This window comes from Adiantum capillus-veneris, chromosome 12 (genome assembly GCF_014529385.1).
Source record: "Adiantum capillus-veneris isolate H3 chromosome 12, ASM1452938v2, whole genome shotgun sequence".
NCBI lineage: Eukaryota > Viridiplantae > Streptophyta > Polypodiopsida > Polypodiales > Pteridaceae > Adiantum > Adiantum capillus-veneris.
The window spans coordinates 139,176,555-139,189,248 of NC_140942.1; the positions used below are offsets into that span (position 1 = coordinate 139,176,555).

The 12,694-nt window shown below is 43.5% G+C and overlaps 1 pseudogene; it reads left to right on the top strand.

Annotated features, from left to right (window-relative positions):
• The first annotated feature begins 11,280 nt into the window (after window positions 1-11,280).
• LOC147446589 (pentatricopeptide repeat-containing protein At5g27110-like) lies at window positions 11,281-12,473 on the top strand (annotated as a pseudogene).
• The last annotated feature ends 221 nt before the right edge of the window (window positions 12,474-12,694 follow it).

The following is a 12,694-nucleotide window of genomic DNA, read 5'->3' on the forward strand; positions in this document are numbered from 1 at the left end:
AGATATACTTCTTTCTTGTAAGACTACTCCTTCTTCCTCTCAATCTACTCTCATACCCCGCTAGCTCTCACCATCTTCGAAGGTGTGAGGTCTTGGGTCTGAGACCGTGAGGGAATTGATGTTGTGTTTTATAAATGTTTGCTTAGTGCTTGCAGCTTTCATCTTCATTGCACTAGCTAGTTATTGAAGGAACACAAAGAATTGTATTGTAAAATGTCTCCCTTGATGGGGGAAACCTATAATACAAAGCCTTTTGGATGGGGGATCGGGTCCATGTAAATCCGGTCCTCAAATGTTGTCAATAGCTTAATTTCTCTCTCTTTTGAAGTATTGTTTATGCCTATCTAACTAGGTGTTATGATTTTTGTTGCTCTCTCCATGCAAGCACTCTTGCTATGCTCATTAGGAATCTATTCTAATGAAATGTTCACTATGTTCATGTTATTTTCCGCTACACACAAGTTACTAGGCCATTAAATGTTACATGCGCAATGGATAGACTCAAGGTACACAAAAGCGTCGAGTGCTACTGATATTGCCAACTTCTCCTGCACATGAGACTAATGACACGGTCTCCACATGGGCTGCCCTAGCCTCCTGAGAAAGTGAGGCTCTAGCGGGATGTCCTCCTAGCAAGAGAATTGATATGAAGGGAGATGGACGTGCCTCATGGAAAGGGTGCCATCTAGAGAGCATCGAACATCGCCACTCCGTAGCCTCATGGAAAGGGTGCCATCTAGAGGGCATTGGACTTCTCCACTCCATAGTTTGCACCCCGGATGTGGTGCTCTGCATCATGATAATCATCGTCTCCATCCAAGTGCTCTAAGAAGAAAAATGCAAGCAGAAATCCCCCTTGATACGCAACATCTACTTGGTAGTGTTGCCCTCTTGTTGGGGATGTAAAACACTATGGCTGAATGCTCGATTGCATAGAGTCATGATTTTGTAGACATGATTGGAAAATACACAAAAGATGCAGATGCACTCTCACATTGGCCTAGGGTCAATGATGTCTCTATTGCATACAGTCATGACCTTGCAAGCATGATTGAAAAATACACAAAAGATGGAGACCATATAACTATTATGGATGACATAGAGGATGACAAGACCCATGAGCCTTTCTTACCAAACAATTTTTATTGCAAACATGATTGGCAAGTATACAAAAGATATAGACTATGTAACTATTATGGCTGACCTAGAGAAATGACAAGACCCATAAACGTGTTAACCTCAAAAATGGATTTTTTATTGCATGGTTCATGATTATTCATAACATAGAATCTTTGTAAGAAGGTTATGTATGAATTATAGGCACCTCCTTCAAGCCAAAACCCATTAATAGAAACCTATCATAGTTGCCCCTATGCAACATGACATTCAAGACTATGTAGAGGAATGTATAGTTTGTTAGAAGATCAAGTATGATAGACGTAAGGCCCCAAGATTTTTGCAACCTTTGCCAGTGCTAGAAGATCCCTCGGAGAGTATTTATGCTAGAGATCCAAGTGTGATGTCTCTTTTGGAGGGGGTTATTGGCACGCACATTTATTTAATTTCATGATATCACCCTCAAACAGATGGCCAAAGTGATATAAAATATTTGACTATTCTTGATCTTTCCTCCACCTATCTTCAACTGCATCAAAAGAAATTTGTAGCTGACGAAAATGTGTGTGGAATTAAGATCAAGTATGATAGACGTAAGGCCCCAAGATTTTTGCAACCTTTGCCAGTGCTAGAAGATCCCTCGGAGAGTATTTATGCTAGAGATCCAAGTGTGATGTCTCTTTTGGAGGGGGTTATTGGCACGCACATTTATTTAATTTCATGATATCACCCTCAAACAGATGGCCAAAGTGATATAAAATATTTGACTATTCTTGATCTTTCCTCCACCTATCTGCAACTGCATCAAAAGAAATTTGTAGCTGACGAAAATGTGTGTGGCATTAAGATGGCTTTTCAAAAAACCAAAAAAGTTATCCAGCCATCACAAGAAAAGAAAAAAATAGCTTGTTGATAAGCATAGAAGACCTTTAGAGTTTCAAGGAGGATGGGTTTGCTTAAATTATGTATTTCAAAAGACAAGAAAGGACTGGTAAGTCAAACCCATAGGACATCAAAAGTTCTATGTTAAACTCAATAAGAGGACTTATGGTCCATTTCAAAATTTAAAAAGAATCAATGATACAATAGCTTATAAACTCAAGTTTCTTGAACATTGGTGTTGGGGTGGTAAAGCCCAATGTGTGATGGGTTGGTGGTCAACAATATGGTCAAGCTGCTCCTTGCAGAGGCCAAGGTGATGGAGTGTGGGCAAGGAGCTGTCTCATAGGCCGAGCATATACTGGGTAGTGATTGGGGAGCTCCACTGAGAGTGCATCTTGGAGTGGGCAGCCTAGGATGGAGCCTCAATAGCCGAGAGGCTAACAGAGGGGCCAGGCAACAGAAGCCTTATGGAGCTTGCAGGGAAGGTGGTGATGATAGTGGGAGCGGACCTGCAACAACTTGCAAGCATCTCTACCATCGTGAGGTGTTAAAGCTTCTCTCTCTCTCCCCTCGCCCTCCCCCCCCGACTCTTAGACTATTGGGTCCGAAGCAGTCTCTCTCTCTCTCTCTCTCTCTCTCAAGCTCAATCTGGGATATGTCGACACGTGGTAGGGCTCCCCCTCTCCGCCATAGAATATTTATAGATTATAGATACTAATATGCCCTCCCTTGTGATTCATGAATGTCCCTGAATGTAGTTAAAACATATTTTCACATTAAACAATCAAACAATACAAAGAAAGGCCAACAACAATTTTCATCCACCATGGTTTCTTTCTTGAGCGTTTCTGAGCCAAGTTGTGGTCTTTTCAAAACAAGACTCACCTTTTGCAAAGCTTTTTCAGTTTCCCTTTTCTCCCACCCATCAAACACTTTTACTCATCAGTTTGCGCTCGTACTCACAACAAGCTTCCTTAGGGTTCGTCAATCTACGCTATTAAACCAGGTCTAATTTGTGTATAGAGGATCAATCACTGGTTGCACTTGGCTCTCAGCAGATGAGGCTATATGCTTGATCCAGATGAGATTTTTATATTTTGATGCAGAAACGCTCAATTGCCATCTGACTTTTTGGACAATGTGACGCATTGCTGGTGACATGTGTTTTCTTATCTTGGACAGAGTAATTTGGCTACAAACCTTTGCTACATAGAAGATTATTGATATAAAATTCTTGTTTTGTCAAGTTTTAACCAGACAAAGCATATTTGAGACAAATGCAAATGAAAAGCCAACCTATCTTTCTCAAAAATGGTTAAACAGGCCATGAGAGTTCCAGAGATGGTTTGCTTTGAGAAAATTAGCTCTTCTTAGACACAGCTAGAAGAGACTGCACAAATCAAAGGGCAATATTACCATCCCCACCACCTTTTTCACCTCACGCGTCATCCCATGTGGTTGGCTCCATCCACAACCTCTACACCACCACCTCGTACATCCTCTCCACCTTTTAGCAATATGGCTTGGCTGACACCCACTTCACTAATTACCAAGTCCTACTCTCCTACCCCCTCTCCCGCTCCCTCTCCATCTCCCTACCCAACGGCACCTCCCTCTACACCGCCCTTTTGCAGGAGTCAGTCGACCCTACACAAGAAGTCCATGATGCATACTCCCCTTATCATCATTAGAATTAGATGCTACAAACTCCAATGCAGTTTTGTAGTGCCGCCCAGATGCCCTCTCTCTCTCTCTCTCTCTCTCTCTCTCTCTCTATAGAATCCCAAGAGAACTCATAGATCTATCTGTCGAGTCCTGAACTCAAGACGTCCTACTGAAAAGCGAAGCATGATAACCCACCTACTCTTAACCCTTTTTCCCCTTAGAAAGTCAAAAATCTTCTCATGTATGTGGACGTAATAACATTTACAGATGCAGTTCAATATGTGCACATCAATAAAAAAAGAAGCTTAATCGGACAGTTAACACAACTGTGTATTGTCAGAAGAAAATTGCAAGGTCCTTATAATAACAAAACTGGTTCAAACCAAGAAAATGGCTCATTCCAAAGAGTGCTATCATGAAGTTGTGGCTGAAGGATGGCCACTTAGCAAGTATGATCCATCTACACCATTTGTAGCAACACAACCTAATACAACAAAAAAACTTACAAAGTTGAGCTGTTAAATCTCATGGGATCCTCCGGACATGTATCGATTGGAGCATGTTCAATTGGCTGGATGGAGCTATATAAGAAACAACAATAATAAGATCGCCTGCTTTCACCATGCCTTGAGCCTTCAATAAAGAGAAGGTGAGTCTTAGGTTCACTTCCATGTCTTTTGAAAAATCAAGACGGAGGGGATTAGGCGCCAACGAAGGTTCAAATTGATACGGACATCCTTGGAGTCTGTAAATGCAAAAATTGAACAATCTGGCACGTTCCTTGATAATCGTGACTCCATGCGACCACATGTGGTGCACACAAAGATAGCATCGGCTTCAAGCTTGTTTGCCATCAAAGCCCCAGCCACTGTGCGGGAAAAATGTGTCTCAGCTTAATATTGTGCCGTTTCCAATTTCAAAAATGGCGGTTGAGGGCAAGGGGAAGAGGAGAAATTCCACCCTAAAATAGAGAAAAATAGTGTAAAAACCCAAAAAATACCCCTAATCTTCTAAAATTTCCTCTTGGCAAACTCAAGGAAAGGAAATTTGTATGTTTGGAAAAATGATTTTTCCTGAACACTGGCCCCAACATTACAAATCTGTTCTGAAATCTGGTCAGGCAGAGAGGTTGCTAGTTGTCCTCTCTCTCTCTCTCTCTCTCTCTCTCTCTCTCTCCCCTTAAACCAACAGGGGCCTTCACAAATTTTTAATAATGTTGAGCTTACCTTTTTAAGATTCGTATTCATGGGCAAGACACCACTCATGCTTATCTAGGCTCCACAATCAGAGCAAAGGTCTTCTTCAAAAAAGAAGTGTAGCATCGCCTCTGTTGTGCCCAATTTCCACTCAAGCTTCTCTTCCAGATCCTCTAATTCCAAGACCATGCTCACACGGCTTGTGGAGTCTTCCATTGAGCCTCTTCCTTCCCCAACTTCACGTTCTTTGAATTGGTGTTGATGAATCATTAGAAGATTTTGAGGTCATTTGGAGGGTCTTCAAAGAAATTCTATTTCTCTCTCTAGATTTTTTTTAAAAAAAATGTCTTTGCACTTATTGAGTACGTCCAAAAGGACAACTAGATACTCTGAAAATTAGGCCTAACTTTTCAGTATTCCTTGAAAATGGTCACCTTTTCATTAAATGCAAGTATCTTTTTCATGAGGTCGACACCGCTCATTCAATATGGCTTACATCATCACTAAAATGAGAAAAAAATCACAAAATTGTTAACTAGTGTCAAAATTTGAAGATTTTGACATCGCCAATGCGTTCGAAATGCCCAAAAACCTAAAAATCGAATGTCTACTTGCCCTTTTTTGACACCCGGAGAGGGAGAAATTGCCAAAAAACGTTTTTGACAAACGATGCACCAGATTCTAACACTAGTTGAAAGTTTTGTGATTTTTTCTCATTTCAATGATGATGCAAGCCATATTGAATGAGCAATGCCGACCTCGTGGAAAAGACACTCGCGTTTAATGAAAAGGTAATCGTTTTCAAGGACTGTTTGAACACTGAATGCGCGGGTGATGCCTTTTTTAAAGTTTTGTTAATATCAGGCTTTTTTTCTACGTAATAGTGGCTCTTCTCTCATTGGAGGAGCTCTTTTTTCTCTCTCTACTAAAAGGCCCTCCAAAAGACCTCCGAAATTTCCTAATGTGTCACCGCCATTTCTCACGTGTCGTGTGTCAATTCTAGATAAATTAGCATATAACAAAGAAGAAGATTATAGAAGAAGCAGGAAGCAAAAGCAGAAGTGGAAATTCGTTTATCCTTATGTTCGCTTGTCATAGTAATCTTAAGATAATAGAAGGGCCGGGTATAAGAATTTATAGTAGGGACTTATGTATAGAGAGTAGAAGAAGAGAAGAATTGGCAATATATTTCTTCAAATTGAAAAAAATTTAGGTAGAATAAGAGTAATGGTAGAGACTCACAATAGAAATTAGAAAAGAAAGGAGAATCGAAATGGAAATTTTCTCACTTTTTCATCCACCCATCATAGTAAACGGTCCCAAATTAGTAGCATAGATATAGAAAATTATAATAGATGTTCTCTATCTAGAGAATTTAGCTAGAGAAGAGAAGTTTCAAGGGATATAAGAAGAAAGAGAGAAAAATTAATGATGTCAGAACATTTCGAGTGTGTACAAGATGAATTTAGAGTCGGTGGAAGAGAAGTTCCAAGATTTTTGTATCAAAGACTACTTCACTCTGACAAAAGAAGCTTTTAAGAGGTTATTAGAAGTAGATGAAGAAGTGCAATTGTTGAAGAAAAAGAAGAAGTGGAGGACGATTTTTTTTCTCTCTCGCGTAGGAACCATCTCCAAGAGATTTATTATCCTTTTTTGACAAGGGTGACTTTTGGTTTAATTACATGGAAGCAGAAGAACAATCACGATTGGCTATGATTCTTTTGCTACCTCTTTTCTCAAGATGCTCTACCTTGTTAAACCATCTGACCTCTCATGGAGTGGTCTTCCTCTCCTAACCCCGTCGCCTCTCGTTTGTGGAGGTGCAGCTCGCGATAGCCACACAAGAAGCACAAGAAGTTTTGGACAAATTCTTACAATAATTCCCACATTGTGACTTACCTCAACATCATGAGCTTCTGTGAGGGAGGCACCGCATGAAGGGGATCGGGGAGCACCACAGACGGAGAGTGAGAGAGAGAGAAGGAGACACACACGATGTGGGTGGGGAGACTCCAAAGAGTGAGCAGCCCCCTATACACTTATGCTATGTATAAGGTATACAAGTCAGTGGGCGCCCAGACTCTGGGCGGCCGGGCAAGGCACAGGCGCCTATACCCCAACAACCTCCCACTTAAAGGCGACTGTGCCTTTAAGCAAGAGAACCTAGTCTAAAGACTACAAAAGGCGAGAGAAAACCGCTCTCAACCGATGCCCACTGGCTTACTGTGATCGTGTGCATCCGGCTGTCCTGCTCCTGTGTAAGTCCATACACCACCAGACGTACCGCACACGTACTGCAAGTATGTACACAATACCTGCATATCTCCCTCGTGCACTATGCCATCATCAGTCAACAAATGACTGACAACCCCAACTGCAAATGCTCCCATTGCAGCTGCGATATCCGGTCTCAAGATCAGCATCTCATACATGAGACCACCGAATGCCGATGCAATGCTAGCGGGCCCTGCTAGCTCTATGGAGCATGCATCAACATATATATCCCTGGCAATAGGCATCTCTGACTGACAAGGCGCGTCAGCCACATGCATCTCCTGACTGTCCTCAAAAGACGCATCAACCTGTCGTGCAACCTCAGAGCAAACCAGCTGCTCTAGGTGTCTGCTGGAAGACATATCCTGCACAACTATATCCCCATGCTCACTGTCGAGCATAGAAAGGAATGACTGCATAATCGCTGACATCTCAGCCTCCTCTGCAATCACCCACTACAAACATGACCACTCAATCTGCTGTGACTCACTAGAGCTCTCATGCTCTAACTCCGTATGCATAGACTCTTGCACAACGTTCTCCTGTCGTGACTCACTAGAGCAAGACCGCTCTACCTGTCTATCCTGCATAGAAGTATCTCGTACAACTGACTCTCTGCTTTGCTCAGTCACTAGCAAAGCATGCATGTCTGACTCTGTCACCTCTCTGTGTGACTGCTCAAGTCGTGCCTCAACTGTGTGCACAACGAGCTCACTACTCTGCACTCCATGCAAAGCATCCTGCAACCCATAAGCAAAAGAGACTCGCCTGCTCTCTCGCTGTCTACATGGCTGCATGATCACAGAGACAACACCGTCTCTCGTGTGATCCACATGCAATGGGTAACGTGTACCACTCCTGGCACCTCTCGCAATCACTAGCGAACCCAAATGCATCACAAAATCTCGCTCTCGTAGCGAAATCTGACATCCACAATCTCTAAGCTGACCAATCGAGATCAAACTCACTGTCAAATCTGGTACATAGCGCACATGTCGTAACAAGTAAGATGCACCACTCGGTAATGACAGTCTCACATCTCCTGCACCTGCTATTGCATGCACCGATCCATCGGTCAAACGTACACTGCCAAGCATCCCGCTAGAATAGCTACAAAACCATGCACGATGCGGCGTGACATGAAACATAGCATCTGCGTCTAGCAACCACTGCAAAGGGAGTGCACTATCCACATGTATAGCATCTCGTGCATAGCTCGAGGTAAAAGTGACATCCCCGTCACTAGTATACTCTGACACTACATCTGCATCAACTGTCAAAGCAACTGAGTCCATGGCATCACTACATACATCTCTGAGACTGCCATGTCTCCTACGATGTCGCATACGACGAAAACAGCGCCGTCTAAAGTGTCCAGAATGACCACAATACCAACATGTCACCTGTCGGCGTGCTCGTGAATGTACATGTCTCACACAAGTCTGTGATGACTCAGATCTATCATACATATCATGTAATCTGCGCCAAAGTGCTCTCGTAGTAGTCTCATACATAACAAGAGCATATACAGATTCTGCAAGGTGCAAAGAGAGCGTAGATAGTGCCATCTCCTCTAGCTCCTGCCACTGATCGTCAGACATGTTTGAAGGTCTACCTACATCACCACTCAATGGTCGATGCAACCCTCGCTGTGTCAATGCATCAAGCATACACTCTCTCCATGCCGCAAAGTCTGACCCATCAAACACGCGCATCTGTGAGAGGTCACAATCTGATCGATCACCTGTCTCTGCCATGAGCACAATGTAGCAAACTAGAAAGCAAAACCACCTCACCAACAACACCTGGAAACTGTCTACCAATATGGCCAGAAACACAATGTAAAACCTGTGAGACACACTTCAAAATAGAGCTCCCGCAATGTCAATACAAGCCTCGCCTGCTCTAGTATCACACTGCAATCTGTGAGCTAATCACCAAGCCCACACTGTGCGGTATCGATGCATACACACGCACAAATCTCCCACCTGCAGAGAACACCGCACGCAAATGCTGAGTGCAACCCGCAATCTCTATCTAGATCGCATAAATGGTGCGCATAAAACTCCTGGGAAAATTTCGCCAAAGTTTCGTCAGTAAAATGGCCACAAAATCAGTAACCAAACTGACTGCACGCTAAAAACCATGAGCAACCAAAGCGCATCAAATCACACTCCAAATGCATGCACCAATCTCCACATTTTGCATACATCATTGCAAACACCTGCAAATCTAGTACACAAATATCTGCTCTACCTGTGACTGCCAAAAAACATGCTCGAGGCATACATTGCCGAGCTCAAAATGTAATCACATTAGTCTCCCTGAGCATCAAACCACATAAGGCATACATCGTATCCTCCCACCTGTGAGGAAACTTGCAGCAAATATCACTCTCACATCTGAGAGCAAGCCATGTGTGAAATCCTCGACACACAATAAACAACTGCTGCTGCAGAAAATTCAGCGTTCAGAATTTTAAAATTCTGATATGACGAGCGCGTCCGGAGCATGCCAAAACCCCAAGGTAGACTCCTAGATCACATGTATCCGAGTCCGAGTGTGCAAAATATGCCAAAAACACTGTTTTCGGCCCAAAAACGCAGCAAAAACTTGCTACTGCTGCAGAAATTTCAGAGGTCAAAATCAGCTCAAATGGACATCACCATTGCGTCTAGAGCGTGCCAAAACCCCAGGTTACACCTTAACCTTGCATAAATCGCATTCCGTATGCAAAAGTTATGCAAAAAACACTGTTTTTGGGGCCCGAAAAATGACCTGCGGAAATGAAAATCTGCATTCTTCCTGCAAGTATGGCTGCAAATAACCATACACACTTGCAATACACTCTTCCCTCAACCTTGGAAATTCCCCTCAAGCTTCCATGAGCACAGATCTGGTGTTTGCTCACCGATCTCAAGCTTCCACCGAAAGCGAGCTCACCATAGCCGAAAGCTCACTTCTCTGCAGCACTCCATCTGTCGTGAAGCCAAAGCTCTGATACCAATTGAAGAGGATCGGGGAGCACCACAGACGGAGAGTGAGAGAGAGAAAGAGACACACGACACACAGATATGGGTGGGGAGACTCCAAAGAGTGAGCAGCCCCCTATACACTTATGCTATGTATAAGGTATACAAGTCAGTGGGTGCCCAGACTCTGGGCGGCCGGGCAAGGCACAAACGCCTATACCCCAACACCGCATACCTAGCTAGGTACAATTGGGGGCAGGGGACCACCGGCCCGATGGGGGCCCCGGTGGTCCCTTGCCCCCAATCGTACCTAGCTACGTATGCGATGCCTCTCGAGCAGAAGCTCATGATGCTATGCATTGTATGAAAAACAGTGAAAAAGACTCCGTTTCCCTACATGAGAAAACTTCTAAATGCCTAGCTAGGTATGCGATGCCTCTTCTGCTATCGTACCTAGCTAGGTATGCGATGCCTCTCGAGCAGAAGCTCATGATGTTATGCATTGTATGAAAAACAGTGAAAAAGACTCCGTTTTCCTACATGAGAAAACTTCTAAATGCCTAGCTAGGTACGATTGGGGGTAGGGGACCGCCGGCCCGGTGGGGGGGCCGTTGGTCCCTTGCCCCCAATCGTACCTAGCTAGGTATGCGATGCCTCTCGAGCAGAAGCTCATGATGTTATGCATTGTATGAAAAACAGTGAAAAGGACTCCGTTTTACTACATGAGAAAACTTCTAAATGTTCTTGTGAAGCTCTCTCTCTCTCTCTCTCTCTCTCTCTCTCTCTCTCTCCATAGCGGCCAACTACTCTCTCACCTACAGCCGTTGAACGCAGCAGAGAATCCAGACACAGTACCACATACCAAGCCCATCTCGCTCTCACTCCCTAATATCCAACGTGAACCACCATGCAGACGTGAGGGGGCATCACGATGAGCTATTTCCAATCGATCCCTCTCCAGTGGTCATAGCAGTGGCCATCACCGACAAGATAACAGGCCATCGTATCTAAAATACCTACCACTGCATGTTAGAGGTTTCTGCACGCCCCACACAATCACCAACCAAAGATCTGCAGTAGCAGCCACAGTCCAACCACTCTCTCTCTCTCTCTCTCTCTCTCTCTCTCTCGTTAGGGATGCAAACAATGACGAGTATATTATTCTATTGCCGTAAATGGTGCAAGCCATCTCTACGATTCAGCATCCTTCCATTGCGTTCCTTCTATTAATCTACAAAGAAATTAAATGGTTCTATTTTAGACCTTTGCGGCGAGGTCAAGGCCATGGAAGCTTTCAATCTTCTGAACATGATGAATGTTAAGGAATCCACATGTAAGCTAGATACCTCCTTCAAGGTCTTGGACTCTCTGGTTATTTCTAGCGACATGTTGCATGCTTTCCTGCTCCTCCAATTACAAATGAAAGTCGAGTTCCCTTTGAAATAGGAGTTGTACGTCTCCATGCTCGGATTGCTTTGCAAGGGTGGCTCATTGACAATGCTTGCCAATCTCTTGGGATATGCGCCTGATGCGAGGGTTGCCAATGATCTTGTCAATGAATTCTGCAAGGTTTTCTATGCAGAGCAGGGTTGATGCTCTAGGCATGCAAGCTGCTTGGATGATATTGTCAACGTAGGGCTCATCCTTGATGTGTATACATATAGCATTATGATGTGCACCCTCTGTAAAGCCAATAAATTTGATGAAGCATATAAACTACTAAAAGCTATGCTGAATAAAAAATGTGAGCCTGATGTGGTTTGTTATAGTACTGTGCTGCATGGGTATCACAAGTGGACAAATTCTCACAATATTTCCCACATTGTGACTTACCTCAACATCATGAGCCTCTGTGAGGGAGGCGCCGCATACCTAGCTAGGTACGATTGGGGGACAGGGGACCGTCGGCCCGGTGGGGGGGGTGGGGGTCCCCTGCCCCCAATTGTATCTAGCTAGGTATGCGGTGCCTCTCGAGCAGAAGCTCATGATGTTATGCATTGTATGAAAAACACTGAGAAAAACTCCATTTTCCTACATGAGGAAATTTCTAAATCTTCTTGTGTATGTGTGTTTGGGAAAACAAGAATCAACTATGAAGATAGTGGATGAGATGCGTCAAAATGATTGCTCGTCAGAGGTGGTGAAATATAGCTCTGTTATCAACATGTTCTCTAAGGTTGGAGATACGACCAAAGCTTACAAAATTTGGGGTCAAATGAGGGCAAGTTACTGTGTTCCCGACAAAATCTCCTACACAGCTTTGCGAGATGGTTTTTGCCATTGAAATAAGGCAAAGGAATGCTTGAAGCTGGTATTGGAGATTTTGAAGAAGAGGCTTATGTCTATTGTGCCCTTCCAAAGGAAGTAGTATAGACGCCCTTTGTTGAACTGCTAGAAATCCAAGCCATTATTGGTGTTGCAAACGAGCGAGCCTATAATTTATAACCTTGCACAACATAGTCTGCAAAGCCATATATATATATATATTAATGCCCCAAACCCATGCAAGAAGATCCCATCAACACGACTTAGACACTTATTACCAAAAGAAAAGTAATATAAGAGATGATCATCTCCTCAATGACATTC